This window comes from Poecile atricapillus, chromosome 28 (assembly GCF_030490865.1).
Source record: "Poecile atricapillus isolate bPoeAtr1 chromosome 28, bPoeAtr1.hap1, whole genome shotgun sequence".
NCBI classification, from domain to species: Eukaryota; Metazoa; Chordata; class Aves; order Passeriformes; family Paridae; genus Poecile; species Poecile atricapillus.
In genome coordinates this window covers 399,060-414,721 of record NC_081276.1, presented here as the reverse complement: position 1 = coordinate 414,721, position 15,662 = coordinate 399,060, and the positions used below count along the sequence as shown (strand labels likewise).

The 15,662-nt window shown below is 51.1% G+C and overlaps 1 protein-coding gene across 10 annotated transcripts in view; it reads right to left on the bottom strand.

Annotated features, from left to right (window-relative positions):
• Positions 1-15,662, bottom strand: part of PTPRS (protein tyrosine phosphatase receptor type S) — a 143,467-nt gene that overhangs the window by 106,225 nt on the left and 21,580 nt on the right. The window lies entirely within an intron of this gene.

The following is a 15,662-nucleotide window of genomic DNA, read 5'->3' as shown; positions in this document are numbered from 1 at the left end:
AAACCCTGCTGCCTTTCAGTTTTCCACATCCTGCCCTGTAATTGAGTCCTTCATGGCCTGTTCTCGCTCTGTGCCAGCGTGTGCAGCACCATGACCCTGCCAGCACAGATCCATGGCCCAGCCACACAGCAAAGCTGCCCCATCCCCTCTTCCCTGCTCTCCTGCACCTCTGCAAACGCTTCAGCCAAACCCACGCAAATCCCCACGAAAAGCAGCTCCTGCAGAGCTCCAGGGCTGGCACGGCTTTAGCAAGAGCTTGTTCGAGCATCACCCAGCAGCCAAAGCACACATGGAGCTCCCGTGAGCCAGGCAGGGAAGGAAAAGCCAAAGGACCCCACAAGTTCTGCCTTCATTTGTTAATTTACAGGAAAATCTAAGTCTGCTCCTTCTCCTGAGGCTGCTCAGCCCATACACAACCTCCAAGTAACTGATGAGCACCTGAAGGAGAAATAAACAGCATCCACAGAGCTTCTGGTGCTTCCTTCAGTAAATTCACACCTTCCTCAGTTCCCCTTGGCTTTGTGTGCCGGGTCTGTGCACCATTCACACCACCCCAGTGCTGCTGCTCTCGCTGAAACCAGCAGCAGAAAACTTTCTAAAAACACTTTCATTGCTTGAAGCGTCGGCTGCCTTCCCTCTGCTGCCCTGGTCCTCATCTCCAGCCTCGGGGATGTCCTGCTGGGCTCCAGCACAGCACAGGCTGGGTGCTCCTCTGCCCCTGACCTCATGTGCCCTTCAATACCCCAACACCATCCTTCCCTGTCAGAGACTGCTGAATCCACCTGAAGAAGGACCAGAGGAGTCTGGAGGTGCCTCCTGAGGGTGCTGAGCCCCTGCTCTGTCCCCACAGACCTTCAGAGGAGTCACCAGACTGCTTTAAAGGTTAGGATGGGTTCCACAGCTCTGTCCTTGGTGCATCTGTGGGGATGCATTTGCAACACAGTCCACAACAAAGCTGATTTTCAGGTTCTGGAGTGATTAGAGAGATGCCCAATGAGGACTTTTTGTGTTTTTCTATTTGGCTTCTTACACAATATTTACAAGGGAAAAAAGGTGTCTGAAGCAGCAGCTTAAAAACACAAGCATTTCTGTAAATCCTCCTCCCACTTCCAAGATTGTATCAACAAAAGAAAAGAGGAGGCAGAAAAAAAACATAAATAGGAGTTTCACATTGACAGAGTCTCTTTGAACAACTTTCAAAGAGCTCCACTACCTGTTCTCCCATTTGATTTTGGTTTTTTCAGAATATCTACAGCGTGTTCCTCCACATACCAAAGGAATTCACCAGCTCAGGTCCCTTTTCTGAGCTGTTCCTTGAAGAAAGCACCCCTGGGTCAGCAGCTCTTCAGACGCCTGCCCAGGACCGTGGCTGTGCCAGGATCTGTTTCAAGGGTTGCTCAGGGATTGCACCTCGATGCTGAAGATCCTGGAGCTGTTCCCCCCTCAGCTGCTGTGCCTGTTCCCCTTCAAGGCAGAGCTTTGACTTCCACCAAGAATATCCAGCATGGACAAGAGCTGAGCCTCTCTCTTAGGTGGGATTATTAGGGGTGAAAGCAAGTAGAAATCTTGAGCACACACCAAATTTTGGCAGCTGAAGTCATTTAAAGCATTGCAGCCCTTTGCTGGATGCCATGACCTTATTTTTAAATGAGCACTTCTAGGTATTGACCTCCTACATCAGGACTTGTAAGAACAGGTAAAGAAAAGAAGAGTCCGCAGATCCCATCACAAACAGATTGGAGAGACCAGGGAGAAATCACCCCTGAAATCAAACACTCCTAAGCCAAAGAATTTGTGCACCATCAAAGTGGGGAAATAATTTATTAGCCTAAATGCAAGGCATGAATTTGACATGGAGCCCTTTGTGGGGCAGGGGCTGTGCTGAAGCTGAGGGCTTTGTCCTGCTCTCAGGGGCTGGCAGCTGCAGCTCCCTGCAGCCCATCCCAATCCCAAGGTTGATGCAGTGCCTACACACATCCCTCCCTAGCCTTCAAAACAGAAAATAAAATTAAAAACCAACCTGCGTGAGAGGCAGCCCAGGGACCTTCTCAGCTGATGCTGCAAGTGACAGTCAAGTCCAAGGGACAATCAAGTTCTGGATTATGATGGGAAAGAAGAGCTGCATACACATGAGCACAAACCGTAAATAAACTGGAAATAAATCCCATGGATATGGTGACAGCAGCCCACAGACAGATCTTTACAAATTGCCTTTTACAAGGAAATACCATTAGATCAGGGTTTATGGGCCTCCCTGAGACGGGCACAGGCAGAGCTGTAAATACTGCCACAGCAGCCAGCAGGCAAAAGGCAAATCCAGGAGGAATTCTTGGTGCCCACAGCTCCTCAACAGCTGGGGAAGAGGAAAGGAACACGATCCAGCACTCCCAGGCACTGCTGGACAGGGCCATGTTCCATTACACACCCTGTGAATCAAACCCCCACTTCACCCTTCCCATGGTGAATCAACTGCCCAAATCATTCTGCCTCAGTTTCCTCCCGTGCTCCACGAACAGAGGATGCTGAAGAGCTTTTTAACACCACCAAGTATCTAATTCACTGAAGATGATTAAGTGCCTTAAAGATTTCTGAAGGAGCTGCTATAGGAAGGCATTAATTTAAATATCTACTGGCACAGAACATAATGCCAGGCAGATTTTCTTCCATTCTTTTATAATAGCTTAATAATCCTCAAAATAGTTTCATTGTTAATACTCCTGTTGTGTATTTTATTAGGGCTTTTTAAATTGTAAAGTAAGGTAAACACTCCACATTTCTCTAACACCTACCAAAGAGCTTCTCAGAAAGAATTACTCAATCTTCACAAACATCCGTGTGGGGGGACCCGTCCTAATCCCAACCCAGAGCATCATCCCCTTTTCATCCAAAGGCAGCAGGATCCTGCTGAAGGCAGCGAAGGCTCGCTCCTCCTCCTCCTCCTCCTCCTCCTCCTCCCTGGATTTCCTGAGCTGTCCCCGTGGGCTCTGCGGAGCCTCCTGGCCGTGATGTCCCTGCTGGGCGAGCAGGGGTGACACATTTATTCCAGGGACACCCGCATTTCTCACCCTTCAAACACGGAAAGCTCGGGGCTGTTGAACAGAGGCCAAAGGGAGCCGTGCTCTGCCTTCCTCCTGCTCATCTCCATCAGCCCCCAGCAGCTCCTGCTGCTTTTACCACCTGGAACACGCTGGGCTTCCAGGGACCCCCAGAACCACCGAGCCCAATCCCTGCACACCCCAACGATCCCACCCTGGGATCCTTCTCCAAGCACCCCTGGAGCTCTGGCAGCAGAGCTGTGGCTGGAGAGGAGTGGGAGATGTTCAATTTGTACATCAATGGCAGCTTAAGATAGGAAAAGAACCCCAACAAACTAACAGGTTTGGCTCTCTTGAGAGGAAAAAAAAAAGGAGAAAAATTTAAAAAAGCAAAGTTTTCTGAGGTCTACAGTGAAAACCACCCTCCCCTCCAAGAAAAAGAAATGCAGGATCAGCCGGAGTTGCTGGTGGTGAGGCCCCAGGGTATAGTTAGTTATTGAAGTTTTGCAACATAAAGCCTAAATTATTTATTATTATTATTTTTTTTTCCTAGAAAAAGAGAGGAACAAAGCATCTCCCTCCTCAAAAGTTAACAACTGTGCGACATCATCTCCACATTGTCTCCCTGTTTTATCGCCACAGCACAGCTCGAGCAGATTCCACCCCAGGGCAGACACAAAACCACAGGGCCACGGTTTCTAATTATACCCTCTATTCTCAGGGAAATGGTTTATTTATTAGCTCTTTGAGCTTCCCTTTCATTCATTCTCAGTCCCAGTCCCGGCAGCGAGGGGCTCTGACAAGAGGAAATTTATTAGGTTTTCTCTGCTCTCCCACCCAGCCTCTCCCTCCTCTCCCCACTCAGCGGCACCGGCAGCCTCATCACTTTTAATTCAATAACTCGCAGTATAATTACTCCGTAATAACACCATTATCTTAACATTTACTCAGCAGCTGCGATCCCGCTGCAGCGAGGCGAGGAGGGAGAGCAGGAGGGATCTGGGGGCTGCTGTGGTGGAGAGGGGGCGGCTGCAGCCCCTGCCCAGACCCTGCACCCCAAACCCAACACACCCCAAACCCAACACACCCCAAACCCATCCCCAAACCCATCCCCAAACCCAACACACCCCAAACCCATCCCCAAACCCATCCCCAAACCCATCCCCAAACCAAACACACCCCAAACCCATCCCCAAACCCATCCCCAAACCCAACACACCCCAAACCCATCCCCAAACCCATCCCCAAACCCAACACACCCCAAACCCATCCCCAACACACCCCAAACCCATCCCCAAACCCATCCCCAAACCCAACACACCCCAAACCCATCCCCAACACACCCCAAACCCATCCCCAAACCCAACACACCCCAAACCCATCCCCAAACCCATCCCCAAACCCATCCCCAAACCCAACACACCCCAAACCCATCCCCAAACCCATCCCCAAACCCATCCCCAAACCCATCCCCAAACCCATCCCCAAACCCATCCCACCCCAAACCCATCCCCAAACCCATCCCCAAACCCATCCCCAAACCCATCCCCAAACCCAACACACCCCAAACCCATCCCCAAACCCATCCCCAAACCCAACACACCCCAAACCCATCCCCAAACCCAACACACCCCAAACCCATCCCCAAACCCATCCCCAAACCCAACACACCCCAAACCCATCCCCAAACCCAACACACCCCAAACCCATCCCCAAACCCATCCCATCCCCAGCACAGCGAGGAGAGCCCCGGGAGGACGGGACTGGACTCTCTGCAGGGACCATCAGCACCAGCTCCTGCAAAGCCGCCTCTTCAAACCAAAGATCAAGCACCGATAAATTATCCCCCCTACAAAGACTGGGTGTGATTTTCACTCCAGAAATCCTGCAGAAAGGGGTTTGCACATTCTACAGCAGCACATCTGGGAAATAGGGGAAGAAATTCTTCTAAAGCCAGACACTAAAACTCCAGTAACTTGTGCAGCAAATGAGGCAGAGAACAGCCCATTTAATATCAGCCAAGACCAACTCCAAGGCTGCCTGGAAAGGCAGAATTTCAGCCTACAAGCTTTCCCCAGCCCTGACAGAGAGCTCAGGTGCTGGCACCTTCTGTCTCCTCACTGCGGTCTGATTTGCTGTGATATTTAAACAAACAAGCCCACTGCATATTCAGGCAGAAATGTTCCTACATGCACCACAGAAAAAGCAAGTTACTACAGCCCCTGCTGAAGGCAGCAGGATTTTGAGGCCTACGAGGTGAGGTCAGGTTTACACAAATACCAGATCCCAAAATCACAGCCGAAACTCCTCACAAATGGCAGCGTTGCAGAATCCCTCGCACTCGGGTGTATCTGTTTCACACAGACACTGCAGCAGAGGGGTAAACACCGTTTATTTTGATTGATTATCCATCGTGTAATGCAGAGCTGTAATTCCATCAAGCCATCAAAGCGATTGGGCAATTATATAAATCATGGGAGGAACGTGCGAAAGCTTCGTCGTTAGAAACTCAGAATGGCATTTCCTCCCATTCTACTGCTGCATATTGGCTTGTTTTCTAATAATGCACAGGCAGATTATTTTGGTTTCAGATTTGTTTACATGCCTCTCACACACCAATTCACTGGCTACGCCAATGCCAGATCCCATCAGCATTAATAAAACGTTTCACGCCGTCTTCCACTCCACAGGAAATTTCCAAAGCAAACTCAGCCTGAAACGCAGGCGCTGTGACGAAAATCACAGCCTGCCACAACCCAGCCCCTGGAAACGGCTGGAGCTCAACAATCCAGCCCGGTGTCACTCCCACCAAGAGGAGACATCCCCCTCCCAGGATGAAGGATGCTCCAGGGAGCTCTTGCCACAGCTCAGGTTTCATTATTTATAACATTATGTAAACCCTTTACTGCTGAGCAGATCTTGTGCACGGACATGACTGTATGTATCTGCATTATCATAATTAAATCCACAATAAAGCAAATCAGCTGGTTTATGATGCATTATCCAGACCCTGTTCCTGAGTTTTTACACCTATTTCGTTCAAGCTGAGTAGAAGTGACAAGCCCCAGCTCCAGGACATTCCCAATGGCAGCAGCTGCTCTGGAGGTTCAGGTTCCTGGACATTCATTCCCTCCTCATTCCCCTCCCACAGGACCTGGGCAGAGGAAAGCCCTTAAAGCCTCTCCCAGCCCAGAAGAGCAGCAATTCCCAAAATCTGGGCAAAAGGCAGCAAAAGTGGAGCCCTGCTGGTGTCAGTGGGCTCGGGCTCAGCTGCAGACACGTCCCAGCTCCTGGTGAAGAGGAAAATCATTCAGGATTTGCAAGAGCTGATGGCAAAGCTATCCCTGCCTGTGATGGGAGCAGGTTCCATTCTGCTCCTCTGCTCTCCCAGCCCAGCAGGGAACTGCCCAGGCAGAACTCCACTGAAGTCACTGGGATTATTTGCCTTTGGAGGTTTTCTTTCTTTAAAGATAAAAATAAATCCAAGCACTTGGCTTGAATTGCGGGCCCTAAATCAGTATCCATAATCTGACTTTTAGAGTTTTTGGTGGAGAAAAAAAGGAAAGAAAAAGCCATTCTGAGCTGTGGGCTGAAAAGCCACCCAAGATAAACTGAAAAAGCACTAAACATTGAGCCATTAAGTGAGAAAAGACTACAACTTTGATGTGACACTTGGCTGTCTGCTGGCACTATAAACTATTGCACACTAAAAAAGTTTGTTAAATGCTCCATAAACTTTAACACATTGCTGAAACACTTTGAACCAAGAATTTTATTTGGCTATCCACAAACCATACTTGGTTACAGGCAAGGAACAGCAAATGCAGATTTTTCTCAAAAAGCTATTTTACTTTGAAACACTGAAATGAATACAGGTAGATTGAAGAATTTTTAGGAAAGCAGCCACACCATGTTTGTGTTAGGAGAGCCAAAGCCTCAAACAGGGATTGAGTCCTTGGGGTTCAGCCCTTTTCAGCACCTTTGACCTTTAAATTTTCAGGAACAACCAAGTCCTGGACATCAGGCAGAGCCAGGAGAATGGTGAAGCACAAGAAGAGCTCTGTAAATCATCAGGAAAACAGCTCAGGGAGTCCACACTTCATCTTTTCCCTGTGTTTGCCTAAACTCGCATTTCCAGAGCGATTCCAGATCTAAACCAGAGTACAGCCAAGAAGCAAAACTAATCTTTTAAAAAAAAATAACTCTAAAAATCCCCAGAAGTTTTAATATTAATGTTCATTCCTTGCCACAAAGAAAAATGTGTCTTTCTCCTGACTTTGACATTTTCTTCCCCAAAGCAGGAGGGAAGAAAATCATCTCCCCAGAATGGCAGCGAGGTGTGAAGCACAAGTCACCCGCTCCCATCACCTTGAACCCACCCAAATTTCACGCTGGACCGGAGACATTTTCCAAAGGAATTTTTTGCCCAACAGAACTTGCTGAAAACCCTAAAATCCCCCAGCTGTCTTAAGCATCACTGGCTTTGCATAAAACCTAAAGCCACTTTTAACATGTCACTCATCTTCCCTATTAAGCCCGATGGAAAGTGTGCCACGGCTCCCTGCCCAGGGACCGACAAGGATTTGGATTTCTGTATCCCAGAGGCAAACAGGGATCGCTACCACAGCCACCCCCAGGGATGCAGGGGACAAAAGGGGACAGCCACATCCTCCTGCCCAGGGGCTGCTGCAGTTTCCTCCTCCTTTACAGCGAGTCCTCACTGCCTCCAAAGGCACCGGGAGAAGCAGGGATAGAAACTCCTTTTGAATCACAGCTGTACCTGGGGCTAAATCCCTCTGCCAGTGAGATTTGCACATTCCCACCCCTCAGGACAGTGCAGAAAGCAAGTGTGGGGCCATCATTCACTCAGGAATATTGCTCTGAGAGCCAGGAACAGCCCTGGTGGGAGAAATGGGCTGCAGGTAATGGAGAGATGGGCTGCAGGTAATGGAGAGATGGGCTGCAGGTAATGGGGGGCTGCAGGTAATGGGGGGCTGCAGGTAATGGAGAGATGGGCTGCAGGTAATGGAGAAATGGGCTGCAGGTAATGGAGAGATGGGCTGCAGGTAATGGGGGGCTGCAGGTAATGGAGAAATGGGCTGCAGGTAATGGGGGGCTGCAGGTAATGGAGAAATGGGCTGCAGGTAATGGGGGGCTCCAGGTAATGGAGAAATGGGCTCAGGTAATGGAGATGATGAGCTGCAGGTAATGGAGAAATGGGCTCCAGGTAATGGAGAGATGGGCTCAGGTAATGGAGAGATGGGCTGCAGGTAATGGAGAGATGGGCTGCAGGTAATGGAGAGATGGGCTGCAGGTAATGGAGGGCTCCAGGTAATGGAGAGATGGGCTCCAGGTAATGGGGGGCTGCAGGTAATGGGGGGCTGCAGGTAATGGAGAGATGGGCTCAGGTAATGGAGAGATGGGCTCAGGTAATGGAGAAATGGGCTGCAGGTAATGGAGAGATGGGCTGCAGGTAATGGAGAGATGGGCTCCAGGTAATGGAGAGATGGGCTCCAGGTAATGGAGAGATGGGCTCCAGGTAATGGAGAGATGGGCTCCAGGTAACAGAGCTGCACTGGCTCCCCTGTGGGTGGGCACCATCAAACCCCCCAGCACTGCTGGTTCACCTCGGGCAGCACACCCAGCAGTGCAGGAACACCAGAGGAGGAATGGCCTCTCTGGGGGAAGCTTTTCCCAGCCCCGAGCCTGGGCACAGGAGCTGCAGCAGGACTGGCCAGGGAGCACAGGGAAGAACCTGCCCATGGCCTCCTGTGCCACCGAGGAGACCAAACCCATCAACGCTGCAGAATGGCAAATAACCGAGTTTTCTCTCCTCCACACGGACTCAGTGCTCCAGGAACAAGGCATGGATGGCATGAGAGCACTCCCAGAACAGGACCCACCAGACACTGCAAAACCAGAGCCTTCCTGGTTGCTGGAGCCCTTCTGTGAGGACAGAACCCACCTGGGCAGCTCGGAGCAGCCTCAGCTCCTTTCCAGCCTCTCCCATCGCGTGACTCTGACTCTTCCTCCTGCCTGTGTGCTGGGGGCTCCAGCTCCAGAGCAAACACCAGCTCTTGGTTAGTGACATAATCCTTTGAATCCCAGCAGCTCCCATTTCACAGGACACAGCTGTTCACTTCCCTGCATGCATTTTTACAGTCACTTCTTCCCTCCTTTCCCCCTCCCCCAAATTTTTCAGCCTTTTGCTGCTGAAGTTAAATAAACACATTTTCCGGACAGGAGTTGTAACTTTATCCCTTATTTTTCATTCCCCTGTCTTCTTCAGACCAATACTTAAAGGCTTGGCGTCCTCTGAAACCGTGCAGACACAAGGTTTGCTGCGCTGCCATGGCCCTTGGCCACCACTTTGCTCAACACAGAGAAGAAACCAAAATTCACAAGGCAGTTCAGCACCTTGACACTGTGCAACACAAGGGAGAACCAAAGATCCCACAGTCCCAACACTCCTCGTTTCATGTTCTGCAGTACCACCCTCACCTCATCCCAACATTTCCTTCATTGCACACGAATTTCCTGCATCTCCTTGCTCCCAATTTTCCCAGTTTCTGATGGAAAAGGTGTAAAGAAAATCACTCACAAGGGTTTATTTTAGAACAGAAGCAGGGAACTCCCTGCCTGGCTGTGTCTGTGCTGCCAGCCCACGCCAGGCAGGTGAGAGGGAGCTGTGGGCAGGGCATGTCCTGTGTGTCCCACGCGGAACAGCCCAGCCCTGAGCGATCCTGGCTCTCAGCAGCACCTGTGGGCACCAACAGCTCGATGAAAGACCTGACTGTGCCTCCAGGAGCCGTCACCTCCCTCCTGCAGCACTGCCAGGAGCCAAAGGCAGCAGACACAAAACCTTCTGGGCAGCTCCTACACCTGGATTTGATCCTGGAACACGGCGCCTGCCCGAGATTGGATTTCACTCTGGCTGTTCCTCGAGGTCCCCATTTTGGCCAGTTCCTGGTGGCCTTCATGGCTATGAAAATCCTCCTGCTCTTGCAGGCAGAGAAATGGCATTTCCATGGCCAGCAGCTGGCACGGTGACCTTGGGGAACGGATCGTGTGATGCACCCCAGCAAATGGACACTGCTCCTGCACCAGCAGCCGGCTTCCCCTCCCCAGGCCAGGGCAGATCAAATTATTTGCCCTCAGGGCAGCTTCTAAAAATCACATTTTTCTTTCCTGCTCCTTCACTGGAGGAGAACAGCAGCAGAAGATACCCCACTGCCCCTCCTGCTGCTCCAGAGCTGAGATCCCCAGGGCAGCACATTTGGTGAGCTCAGGGAAAGAGGGATGGACAGTGAAAAGTACCCAGATCCTGTAACAGAGCATGGGCTGCTGCTGGCTTCCTTAAATAAAGGATAAAGTTTTAATTTAAGCTGATCTCTGGGGAGAGAAGAAGGTTATTGAATCCATAGGAAGCAGCAGGGAATGAACCGAGTGACCCTGAAGCCAGGCACGAGCAGCCAGGATTCCCGAGGGTGACGAAGCTGAGGGCACAGACCGGCACCAGATTTGCTGTGGATTTTTTTCATCCCCTGCTCCGGACACACACATTTCCCTTGTGCTGCCTCACAGAGCAAACAAATGTCATCTCTTCGGGAAAACTGGAAAGACTGTTTTCTTCCCAGCCCTTCCCCCTCTGCAGCAAAGTGCCCCTAATCCCCAAATTCCCTCTCTACCTGCAGGGAGAGCTGAAACCCTACCCGTCCCCTCCCCCAGCCCTCCAACCACACTAATCCATCAAATTCCCTGGCCTTGCAGCCCACCCCCAGCCCACAGAGCAATCCTGGCACCAGATGTCCACTGACAAAGGCAGCCCCAGCATCAAAAAGCGATTTCCCATCACCCTGTCCCGACAGGGCCCTGGGCAAAAAGCGACTTCAAAGCCCGAGAGCCCGAGCAGGGTCCGAGCTCCTTCTGCCACCCCCAGCCCGGGCACACGGAGACAAAACTCCAAGCACTGCGAGCCCACCGAAGGGTTACAATTCCCTTCTTGCACCAGGGATTTAAACCAGGGGTCACTGATGGAAAACAAAGGGGATTTTATTAAAAAAAATCAAACCCTGAGCAAGACATCTGTGCTGTGCACACAGAGAAGCTGCATTAGCAAGGACTTTGTTCAAAGAGCGCTGTTGCTGCTCCAGCACCCTCCAGAAGGGCTCTGCTGGCCCAGCCACGCTCCAGATCATTCTTCTGGATCCTCTGGTTCTGCTAAACCCAGCCATGAGCCCGGCCTTTGACACAACACACCCATCTCCAGGGATCTGCCCGCAGAAGGAGGTGGAGGGCAGGACAATTTCCACTCCACGCCCTCTGTAACCTCTCAAATGCACGAGGTTTTTTACCCTTTCCTCCCTTTTCCTTCACTTTGGTACCATTGCTTCCCGTATTCAGGCACACCACAACACCAGCCTCCTCCTGGGCTGTTTGCTCTCTCAACCCCATCCTTATCCACAATCCCAACTCCAAGCTCTCCCACATTTCCCAGGACAGGCAGAAGCCTCGCCTGGAACCCATCCCCAAAACTCCGAGTTAATGGAGCCCATCCAGGAACAACACCCAGGATGGGAACAACACTTCTTCAACTAATTAATTCAACTAATTAATCACAACCACCTCCCCGGCTGCCTTCTGAAACGACTCTAATGGTTTGTAGGAAGGTGAGCATCCCTGGTCCTCCCCACGCATCCCTGCCCCACAGGACAGCCCCTGCCACCCACGCTCCCTCCTCCTCCACCACAAACCCGGGGGAAATTGGAGCTGTCACCTTCCCTCTCACCCCCAGCTTTAGTGCTGCTGCTCCAGCATGGTTTTATTTATGGCATTGCTTCTGCCGTTGTAACGATCCTACATAAATTCCACATCCCGATTCCACAACAATACTTGCTGCTATTATAATAATGATCCCATCTGAATGGCACAGGTGCCATTATCAGAAAATCTGTTTGTAATAGGGAAGCAACTGTAAAAAAAGGCATTACACCCAAATGAACTACTTAAGGATTACCATAACCAGGGGCCTTGCCTCAATTCCCTCGGCTGCTCTCTGCCTGCTCAGAAATAAATGGCAAGTCAAAATTAGCAGGTAAGTCATCCTGTGATTTGGGAGCTGGTGCTGAAACTGAGCACTCTGTGGCTTCATCACACAAACAAAATCTACCTCCGCACAGATTTAATAAAGAATTGCCGTAATGCACTTACTAAGTGCTAATGAGAGCACTCATCAGTACATGGAGAAATGGAAACACACCCTTACCCTTACCACCCCTTAAAAGTTACCTGTAAATAGCAAGGAAGGGCAGAACAGCTCCTTTAAGACTCCAAACTCACACAAGTGCACACGGGCTCATGCAAAATTGAGGCAGAAGTCACTTCAGAAGTGGCATAAGCCAGACAAGGAAAGTCAAGGTGTGTAGAGTTGTGTTTGACAGACCTCAGATCTCAATCCCTGCCTCAGCCTGTGCACGTTCACAGCTCCCAGGTGCCTCCTGATTCAGGAAGTTTCACCTACCACAACAGTTATTACTCCTACAAAAGAAGGGCAGCTACTCCTTCAAAGAGAGCTTCCAACAGATGTTTTCCCACCGTCAGCATTTGAACAAACAGTGTCTCACACCTTCCACACTCCCTAATTTTACCAGTTCATTCTTCGCCCGCAAACGCAGCATGAAATAAATTCAAATGTAACAAGATTGCACTTCCCTGGTGCCACGAGATGTGCTGCAAACTCTGCCTACTCCGACAGCAAAGCCTTGCAAGGGAACAAAATACAGCCAGGGTTCAAAATGGCTTCAAACCGAGGGCAGAGGATGGCTTGGGGGGAGCAATGGGATGCAGGGTCTTTCATCTCCAGGTGAGTTATTCCAATCCTGCCCAGGTGAGCAGCCCCCACAGAGCTGCTGCTCCAGGAGGGCTGCACAGAAACCAGCACGAAATGAGGATCGGTGGCTTCACTCCAGCTCTTGGCTGAGCCGTGCCAGACAATTTGTCACTCCTACACCTGGCACTGCAGGACAGCCCCCAAAAAAGCACCAAGGACGGGGTTGTTGTGCAAGCTCCACTTTCTCCTCCGCACGCAGCCGGGTGACACGGGCGCTGCTGCTCCTCCTGGCCTGTGCCCACACGCCACAGCCCGGGAGCTGGAGCAGGAATCAGAGCTGCTGGATCTATTCCTGGCATCGCTGCCGACCTGCGGCGGGAGCTGGGCGAGCCTGGCCCCGGCTGTCTCCTCATTCTGAGTGATTCAAACACCGCACTCAGCTCTGTTCACCGCCGGAGCCTGAAGCTCTTCCCAGCAAGGAGCTGCGCGCTGCTATTCCCATTCTGCAGACAGGGAACCAGCAGATTGCCATTCCCCCAAAGGCTGTTTTCCTGGCACGCTCCTTAGAGATTAAATCTAGTGAAATAGCTTTGCCTTACAAGAATCTGTACCCACAGGGCAGACTCAACAGCCAGGGTAAAGAAGGTGTTTGAAACTTGCTGTGATCAAGGTTAAGAAACATAATAAAACACCATATCCTGCTTTTCCAGCTCTTCAGGGTAATGAGGGATTTCCTCATATATCTGCTGCAACTGTCACCTTTGCAGGAATTTAGTACTTAATACTAAATTCACTCTCTGTCGGCACACTGAACCTTCAGCCGGTTTATTTTGGAACCTCCACCTCCCGAAAGAAACGACGCACATCTCTTCCAAGTCAAAAGTATAACTGGGCTTTCTCTGGTTTCAGTGCCTTTGTTAAATCCCTGTTTTGGCTGCAGAGCAGGAGCCCCGACACTGCCTCACTCCCTCGGTTCCACTCTGACTTGGCAGGAAGATTTGGAAGGATTCTCCGGGAGGTGAAGTCCCTTTTCCTGCCCGAGGGACCAGCGGCGATGGAAGGCAGCGACGCCCGTCCTGCCGGCCGGTGCGGAGCAGGAACACGGGGAAGGCTCCGGGGATGGAGCGCAGGGAGCCGGAGCAGGAACACAGGGAAAGCTCCGGGGATGGGGAGCGGAGCAGGAACACGAGGAAGGCGCTCCGGGGATGGGGAGCGGAGCAGGAACACGAGGAAGGCTCCGGGGATGGGGAGTGGAACAGGAACACGAGGAAGGCGCTCCGGGGATGGGGAGAGGAGCAGGAACACGGGGAAGGCGCTCCGGGGATGGGACGGTGTGGAGCAGGAGCAGGAACACGAGGAAGGCTCCGGGGATGGAGCGCAGGGAGCCGGGCTGAGCCCTCCCCCGGCCCGGCCCCACCGACCCCAGCGCTCCCGCTGCACAACACCCGAATCTGGAAGCTGCTAAAACAGCCCGATTCACTCAGATCAGATTTTTCACTTCTTTTCGGCGAAGCGAAAGCCCTAAATAAACTCCACCCAACAGCGTTCGCCCCGAAAATGCCGGGCTCGGCAGGACCTTGTGCAGCCCCACACCAACAAACACCGAGCTGGGAAAAGCGTCCCAGGGCAGGCGGTGGGTTATCCTCCCAAAGTCTCTTTCCAGCAGATGTTCCCCTGTACCATAGGGCAGGTACTGGGTTATCCTCCCAAAGTCTCTTTCCAGCAGATGTTCCCCTGTACCATAGGGCAGGTACTGGGTTATCCTCCCAAAGTCTCTTTCCAGCAGATGTTCCCCTGTACCATGTGTGGTAACCCCAGTGCGCTTGAATTTGTGATTTTTCCTCTGCTAAGTGACGTTTTCAGGAAAAGGGAAATGAAAGGATAACAAGATGCAGCCATAGAAAGCTAGAGCTATACAGGCTAGAGAATTCTCTTCTTTATTTTTCTTTTATTTTTTTTAGGAGAAGAACCATAACGTTAATGTTAGAAACCACTTTTCATATATAGCAATGATCAGCTTAATCTTTACACTTCTTTCCTTAGCTGCAGGAGAGTTCTCCAACAACGAATATAAATTTAAATTTAATTTCAACTGTTGCTGTAACTGCCTCCAGTCAGACCAACTGCTGCGAATTCAAGTCAGAGCCTTGACATAAAAGTTACCTGAGTTACCTGCAACAGAAAAGTTCTTTGCCTTTGCCAAAGTGAGAAAAGAATAATAAAGGGATAAAATGTGGTTCTTCTCAGGAAAGTTCCAGCTACACAGTTCCCGCAGCTAAATGGAGCTTCCCCCCCATCTATTATGTTTCTAAAATTACGCATTTTAGACAAATCTGCATCTTGAGATTGAGCAGGAGCCTGATAGCACTAGCAAACAAGTCATGTAAAGCCGAGAAAATGAGTTCTATTTAACGCTGGGAACGGAGCAGGGAAGTTGTGCAGTGTTTACAGTGAATAAATTCTGTCCGTTACTCAAAGGCTGCAGCCCGGTCCTGCCCCGCTCTGCCGAGAGCACCGAGCACTCCCGCAGCCCCGGGCTGCCTCCAGCTCATTAAAAATGAAAGGCATTTCCAGTAGGGAAAGGAAACACGGAGTAAGAGGGAATTTGGGGAGAAGGGCGAGCCGCAGAGCTGCTCCTCTGTAGGGCGGGCGAGCGCCCCAGCACAGGGGGATGCTGGATGCGGTTCCCACACTTTCTTGTTCCGCAGCAAAAACTCCCGTGAGCCCCCGGCCGGGAAAAGGGGGAGAGGAAACGGGAGAGGGATGGGCAGAGCGAAGGGAGGGGGAGAGGGACGGGG